Genomic DNA, 9,158 nt, shown 5'->3' on the forward strand with positions numbered 1-9,158 from the left:
ACGATTATACTACTTTTTGTGGGATTATTTGAAGTAATTGGTATTAAACAATATACCAGACTTTCTTTAAGCTTAAGAATTCAAGATGGAATTCATGACATACGACTTGATTTAGTGGAAAAAGTACTCGACATCGATTTCGTTTCTGCAAAAGGAGTCGTGTATGCCATTTGAATAATGTCATATTCAGAAGTTAATTATTTCAATTTTGCTTCACATTAAATAAAAAACATTTAAATTTCCTTAACAATGAGAGTATTTTTTTCTTTGAAAAAACCTCATATCACTCTTATTGGGAAACCCTGTATTTGGCAGCACTGCTTACATTTTTAACAGAAATCGTTAAATAAAACAGAAATAAACGGAGAACAATGACGCTCATAGTCATGTATAGTGAAATGGAATTAATTTGTATCTTCGTCGTGACACTACTAAATTTTTGTGTGTTGACTCAGTTTTTCAAGTTGATTAATATTGAAAATTCTAAAGAATCTTCAAATTAAAATTTATTTACCTACAGAAAAAAGGATTCTCTCTGAATTTCATGGATTTATCTCTAGTAGTTTATGAGAAAATAGTAGAACGATTTCATCGTACTCTAAATTTCAAAAAAAAGATTTTTGATGAAATATTTAGTTGTGCGTCTGGTCCCCTTCATAATGAACTGCTAATTTTCAAAATCGGTGATTTTGCGAAAATTCTTTGGATCACTGGACGTTACACAACTATATTTCTACTGAACAAATAAATGCAAACCAATGTCAGGCATGAGTGAATGAATGAGAATTAACCCGTTAGTTTCCGTTGAGCCACCGCGAACCTGGCAAATCAATATGTTTGCTGGGATCATTTTGCGTATTGTACTTAAAAAAAACTTTTGCACAATTCAATTACAAATTGTACAGAATTTTTTTTTAATATTAATGTAAACGTTGTCTTTATGAAAATTTTTCGGTTATAGGACGTGACCGGGCATAAGGACTGTCCGCAATTTGGAATTTCACTCTATATACATATGTATTAATATCAAATATCTCTCTTCCGCTTTTTTGTCTTTTGAATTTAGCGGCTATGTATAAAGCGCTGCAGAGCTCGTATCTGGCAATACTCTTGACATAACCTAAAAACGACGCTATGCATGATTACGTAAGTAGTTTAGATATTGCGTTCAACAGTTATAGACGTGTAAACATGGAGTTCACTAACGTCGAAATTCGCGCTATTTTAGAGTTTTCCTTCGTTAAAGGAAAACGACACCATGGATGAGCCAGTCGCCGGAAGACCTGTGACGAAGAATACCGATCAAATCGTGGAAAACATCGAGTTAGACCGGCATGTGGCATCTCGTGTTATCGCCCAGAAGATGGAAGTTAGTCACCAAACCATTTTAAACCATCTGCAGAAGGCTGGATACACAAAAAAGCTTGACCGAATCAACGCCTGCGATATGCTGCTGAAACGGAACGAACTTGACCCGCGAGAACGCGATGAAAAATGGATCACATACGACAATATCAAGCGAAAACGGTCGTGGTCGAAGGCCGGTGAATCGTCCCAAACAGTGGCCAAGCCGGGATTGACGGCCAGGAAGGTTTTGCTGTGTGTTTGGTGGGATTGGAAAGGAATCATCCACGATGAGCTGCTTCCATATGGCCAGACGCTTAATTCTACCATCTACTGCGAACAACTGAACCGCTTGAAGCAGACGATCGACCAGAAGCGTCTAGAATTGGCCAACAGGAAGGCTGTAGTGTTCCACCAGGACAACGCAAGACCATACACTTCGTTTATGACTCGTCAGAAACTACGGGAGCTCGGAAGGGAGGTTTTATCGCACCCACCATATAGCCCGGACATAGCGCCAAGTGATTACCACCTGTTCCTGTCCACGGCGAACGCCCTTATTGGTGTAAAGTAGAACTCAAAAGAGGCTTGTGAAAAGTAGCTGTCCGAGTTCTTCGCAAATAAGGAGGGCGGCTTCTACGAGGGGGGTATTATGAAGTTGCCGTCTAGATGGAAACAGATTATAGAACGAAACGGCGCATATTTGAACTAAATCCGATCACTGTAATACTTTTTAAAAAGCATTGAATAAAGAGCAAAAAAGCAGAGAAAGGGAGATATTTAACAACCTTATACTTTGTAGAGTCTCCTTAGAATGCATGCAGAGTGGACGCTCAAAACCGAGCCGAGCGCAAAGCTGACTAAAGCGAGAAATCAGTTTCAAAAAAATGTGAGTACTGTTTCATGCGAAATTGCACAGACACCGCAGAGTGGAAGTTGTGACCAAATCCGAAGCTTATTAAAGCGAGAAACCAGTTTCGGCGCCGACTCGCGTGTTGCATAGCTCATTTGAATGTTGGTCTCATATTTTGCTAACAAGAAATTACCATGAATGTGGTAGAACAATATTTAGTGTACCCATTATTATGACGGGAATTCCCTAGCTCATCAGAGTTTATTAAATAGTTTATTAATATATTCAAGGCCAAATTTATGACGGCAATTTCCTAATCTATCGGGAAGTAATAAATACCCGTATTTATTTTCATCTTTTACGCACAAAACAATCGTTAAATAATTATATTTCTTGTTTTAAATAAAATGATATTCGAACTAAATCCTTTGTGGATAAAAGAAACTGTTACGAACAAGAAAGTTTAGGGTTTTTGTCTATTCGGACCACATGACCTAGCCAGTCTAGCTGTCTTTTAAATCACTGAACTATGTCAATGTTGTCGTATATCTCATACAGCTCGTCGTTCTATCAGATGGCCAATGCGCAAAGGACCATAAATCTTCCGCAGAACCTTGATAGTTTTTAATTTCCAAAAAATAAATTTTTCGGCATGAAAGTGATAATAATACTCAATAATTTAACATTGGTATTTGTGTTACAAGATAATATTGTCTAAAAATGAAATGATTTACCTTTACTATGCCTGGCAAACACATTTGGTGATTTTATTTATCTTTTTTCAAAATACGTGCCTCGTGGTTTCGGCGTTGTATTTAAGTAAACCAATTTGTTGAATTATTATTTTTCCATACAAACTGCGATTTTATTGGCATTTGACAAATTAGCAGAGGCATTGATGTAATTAAATTTAAATGCGTACCTACATCGAAATAATTCGCTCTATCAACGTATTGTCCTATGAGCAGTCACCCAGTTAAGAATGGATCGATGCTTTCAATAACATGTATACATACATATGTATGTATACATATATTCATACATATCTCATACGTACCTTCTATATGTATGTTTGCATTTAACTGTTGAGTCAATAAGCAAATTGTTGAAGCGTGCCACACCACTCGACGGGATTACAGATCGTAATTGGATACAGCAACTGTTTACTTTGAATTGCCAGCAGGGTAATGCCAACTTTGCTATTAGGAGTACATTAAGGCTTTTTAAACAGTTGTACAAATTTTTGTGATTAGTAACCGCTATACAGCACAGCAGGCTTTCTTCGGTTTCGGTATAGCAAGGGATAGGACGTGCACGTCTGCATGTACATACTTATATGCATCTGTAGACGGAAATACATTTGACTGCACTCATTTATTTCAAAGCAATCCTGCTGATCGGAGAGCATTAATTCTACTTCAACACCTTTCAAACAAAAATATTATTTGAAAAAACTTTAACCGACTTTAATGGAAATTAGAAATTTAACTTACCAAATAAACTAACATTGCAGGAAAGTCATTATGTGAAAGAAATGATATTAAAACAAAATCAGCTTCTGATACTCGTGCCGTATGCATACATATGTATGTAAATATTAAATATTGGGAAACCCTTCGTTAAGGTGTTTTGTTAAACCGTTGTCGTCCACACATATTTACATATAAATATAACTGATATATATTCAATTGTTATTTCAATTAGTTAACAGCCTTCGGTACCAGTTTAAATTGAACCTACAAATGTATATATAGTACTTTGTAATTAATATACATACATATTTACATACATTAAGTGTGAGTCTACGAAAGAACTGTACAAAGAGGTAATAATAATTAGGTTGATGGAAATAATGCCCTGATTGCTGCGACGGCAAAGATTTAATAAGGTATCACAACAAAAGGGCTTCACCTATTTAATTCGACATAAGTTTTAATTGATTTTAAAATACATAGATACAAATGAACATCGTTGACACCATAAACTCGTTGAAAGCACTTAAGAGGTATTTAACGATATTATCCATTAGCAATGTTCTCGACATTTATTGCGTTTTATGAGCTCGAGCATAAATTTGAATGCCGATTCTCACTCTTATATACCTCTCCTTAAGCAGTTTATGTGCATTTAGCCGGTGGATTTGTATTTAAAAAGACAAAAAAAATATTCTTTATCTCAAATATTCAAATGATTTTCACAAGTACAATGCCATTGTAGTTCGATAACACATATCTTATATACATATATATACATATATATATCACTATTTATTTTACAAATAAAAAATACATATAATAACTATGAATTGATTAAAACTTTGTATTGTGGACTTGTTGGTACGATTCATATTATTTATTAGATTGTCCGTAGTATTCGATTAAATTAATGTGGATGGTAAAAAGTATTCATATCCTTTCTCATCTAGGAAATAGATAAACATTTAAATATATAGAAATTAAAATACATACTTAATGTACAAATATGAATTTTATTTAAATTTTATTAAATTACATTCACAAGTTCGGCATTTGCACTATCCACTATACTTTATGTCTTAAGGTTTGTTTTATTAACAGAAGCTTCGTATTGAATATTAATAAATCTGATCTGATGTCTAGGCAATAACGTTGAACTGATCGCTTTGATATTTCAATCACTGTTTCAAAAACAAATGCGATAATTATTTACATAATTTTTTCTAATTTATAGTGAGAAGACAGTTGACAGAATTTCTAAACATAGTTTCTTAACAGTTTCTTTCATGATGATATTTTAAAAAGCCTCAAAATCCTACATAATGTATTTGCGATATAACGCTATTTGATTCCCATCGGGTAATTGAACCTTATGATAGATAACTTAATAATCAATAAATATAAAGGAGAATATTCGTAGAACTCTTCCTTAAGGAACAATTTGGACTGCTCAATATCCAATTTATTGGGTTATATAAAGTTAGAGTTAAAAAAAAAAATCATTTTTTTAATTTTATTTTCTTAATGTACATATACTTAAGAATACACAGAAAAATTTCATATCGTTATGGTGAATATTTTCGAAGTTACACGCAAATTTGAAACGGAGCTTCAGAGTGCTCGTTTTTCTCAAAATGGGGTTTTTAAATTCGGTGACCAACATTGCTCGAAAACAGCTAAACCGATTAGTCCCAAATTTTAGCAATAGCTTCGTAAATATATATTTAAGTAAATAAACGAAGATTTTTTCTAACCGATTAATATTTTTTAAGGCCGAAATTTTTGGTAAAAATTTATGTTTTTTTGAGAAACCGCCATTTTGTCAAAAAATTTTATTTTGCTTATTCCTTTGATTTGCTTTACTAGATTTAACATTACTTTAACGAAATCTGTTTGGTTTCGTAATTTCAGAAGATCCAATTCAGAGATATAGGTCCGGAGATCAGCTGCAGTTCCTTTCCAAATAAATATTTTTATTAATAGTAATTCTTAAAATACAATTAAAAGATACCGTAGCATGTGTACAAATTTTTGGTTCAATAAATTTAAAAGTTTTCACAGAAAAAATTGGCAAATTTCGCTTTTTTCGGCCTTTTAACTGTATATAACGTTCTGAATTATTTCCGTTGCAGCAAGAGGTGCTCTGCGCTTAACAGGTTTTGTGATTAGTTGATGATTATACTACTCGACCTAAGGTTAAACTTCACAATATCAAAACACATGAGCAAAGTCTTTTTAATTTCTACATTTTTTACAACATAGTTTAGGAGATAACAAATTTTCTTTACAAGCAAATTAAAAGGTTTATATTTTATGTCAACCTCTTGCATTCTATTATTAAATGTCTTTTGATTTTTGGCCGTATACTCACGTCGACGTACACACATCGACTTCTTGGCCCACATTAAATGATTTAAGCGTAGTAAGAATGAAACACCATTATCGTACATTTTCTTACTTAACTGACTCAGTCAAACAGCTCACACCTACTAGTAGGTATAAAGATCGAACTCGGATATACTCGTTCTGTACATGGTATGTTTTCGCCTGTATCGTTTAGGTGATAATTTTGGTAATAAATTTTAAAACAACTTTAAAGAACAGCATCAATAAATTGATTCTCGAAAGGGGGATTTGTTTTCATAGCACCAATAAACGAAAGATGGAAGAACTGGAAGAACTGTAGAATAAAGGAACCGACGCACATTTAATACGCGTGGCATTAATTTAAAGGGATTTTAACGCCATCCTCATATTTCCAATAGCAAGTCAGGCAACTAACTTGATGGTTGCAGCCGTAATTGTGACTTGTTCTTTTGGCTTTTAGTTAGTAAGCAAATGAATAAGAATGCTCAGCACGAACCAATCCATACAATGTGCCTGTGTCTTATCATGACATAATTGAGCGATAGAATTTGAGTTTAACTAAAATGCAAACATAAATTTAAGCCATTTTAAACATATGCATGTATGTATGTATAAAACCGATACAGTGATACAATTCTCTGATCTTTTAGTGTAGTTACAATCAATATTATAACAATGGTTCCAACTAATATTTTACTAGTATAAATAATAATTGTACAGATATCGAATTTAGAGGATCGTAGTAGCAAGGGACACTTGTGCAAAAATTTTTGAAAAAGTAGGCGTGCCCCCGTCCTCTAACAAGTTTAATGTACATATCTCCTAAGCCACTTAAGCTATAACAACAAAATTTGCTGACTATACATCCCATAAGGACTTCTACCGACAGTATGAAAATAAATGAAATCGGAGTACGGTACTGTTAAGAACTACTAAAAGCACGATAAAGCAATAACTAAATTCGCCAGCGACATTAAATTTTACGACAGAGGTGGTAGGAGAGAGCTTAATGGGTGTGAAAATTGGACGATGGACGTGGCACCGCCCACTTTTTGGTGAAATACCATATCTCAGAACCCGACTAACCGATTTCGAAAAAATTTAGTAAGTGGCATTCTTTATCACATTGTAAAAATGGGCGAAATGGGACTACAACTACGCCTACTTCCCATGTAGCACAATTTTAAATTCCACTTGATTCGTTCAGTTTCAGTGCACAAATCAAGCAGCAATTAATATAACGGGATAAAACTTTGCACTAATAATGTCTTTAGTGTGTACCACCTTGTAATCAAAAACAAGAAAAAACGTTAACTTCGGTTGCACCGAAGCTAAATACCCTTCACAGGTGCATTTCTGTTAGTAACTATGTGTTCAGTTTGTATGGAAGCTATAGGCTGTAGTTAACCGATCTGATCAATTTCTTCGGAGATTACATTGTTGTCTTAGAAAATAATATGTACCAAATTTCGTGAATATATCTTGTCAAATGTGAAAGTTGTCCATACAAGAACTTGATTCCGATCGTTCAGTTTGTATGGCAGCTATATGTTATAGTGGTCCGATATCGGCCGTTCCGACAAATGAGCAGCTTCTTGAAGAGAAAATGACGTTTGCAAAATTTCAAAACGATATCTTAAAAACTAAGGGACTAGTTCGTATATATACAGACAGACAGACGGACAGACGGGCAGACGGACAGACAGACGGACATGGCTAAATCGACTCAGCTCAACATACTGATCATTTATATATATACTTTATAGGGTCTCCGACGATTCCTTCTGGGTGTTACAAACTTCGTGACAAACTTAATATACCCTGTTCAGGGTATAATTACTTAAGTCCAATATAAACTGTTTAAGCCCCTAGGTACCGAATATTTAGACCCCGGTACCTATAGTTGACTTTTGATCGAAAATGTCGGTCAATGTGTGATATATGTATAGTATAACTGAAATGAAGGGATAACTCTTACATATATTATAATGGTATGCCTGTATGTCAAAAATGGGTTGAATCGTACCAAACTTTCATATAATTAATATAAAAATTTTCGACCTTCCGGATGAAATTGTACCGCAAATATCGACCAATATGTGAATTATCTCAATAAAATAAGAGAACGTGGTTTACTCATAACTGTGTATCTTTGTGCCAAAATAGATAAATTTGAGCAAAAACTTGACCTAGTCCCTATATAACTAATATCAGGATTTTCGAAGGCTGACTATACTTTATATGATTGGTATTACCCTTTATGTATTCCCGTGGCTTTGACTTTTACAAGTTGCAAGAGTATAAAATGTTCGGTTGCACCCGAACTTAGTCTTCCTTACTTGTTATCGATCAGTTTGTGAGACAGCTTTATGATATAGTGCTCTGATCCAAACAATTTGTTCGAGTAATTGAGAATATATCATCAAATAATAAGATTTTCCATACAAGGAAATGATTTTGACGTTTGTACGGCAGTTATATGCTTTAGTGATCCGAGTCAGCGCATAAATATAAGTGAGGAAACTTTATTTAACTTCAATTGCTATTCATATCTTGGTGGCAGGTTTTTCCAAATGTGTAACTATTTATTCAAAAAGATTTTATCATAAAATTATATCTGAAAATGAATGAACAAATGGTTGGTTGGTTAAAATAATTATAAAAGAAAATCCATCTCGTTCGAATATTTCATCATGACGAAATAGGTACATTCTTGTTGACATGGAATGGAATTCAAATGTTTTAATGTGTACTCTTTTAACACTAATGGTGTCAGAATATATAATTTCCACTTTCCACAGCATGGCAGGGCACCTGACTTTACAAATCAACACCTAACCGAACCCATAATAAACTAAAAATTAAAAAAAGTCGAAGGGTACGCAAGTCCTGCTAAGAGTTTTGTATACACTCATTGGGTGTTTTATTAATTCAAGAAAGGGCGTGCTGTAAATTTGTTAATGTGGTTGACGACAAAGTTGTCAGTGAGATTTCACCCCCAAGTTACTCTGAACATTGCAAAGCAAAATGAAAGAAGGTGAGAGGCCTTAATTTCGAATGGGGAATTCACCCACCAACAAAATGGCTCATGAAGATAGGTATTTTATATATATGTATGT

This window comes from Bactrocera tryoni, chromosome 4, assembly GCF_016617805.1.
Source record: "Bactrocera tryoni isolate S06 chromosome 4, CSIRO_BtryS06_freeze2, whole genome shotgun sequence".
NCBI lineage: Eukaryota > Metazoa > Arthropoda > Insecta > Diptera > Tephritidae > Bactrocera > Bactrocera tryoni.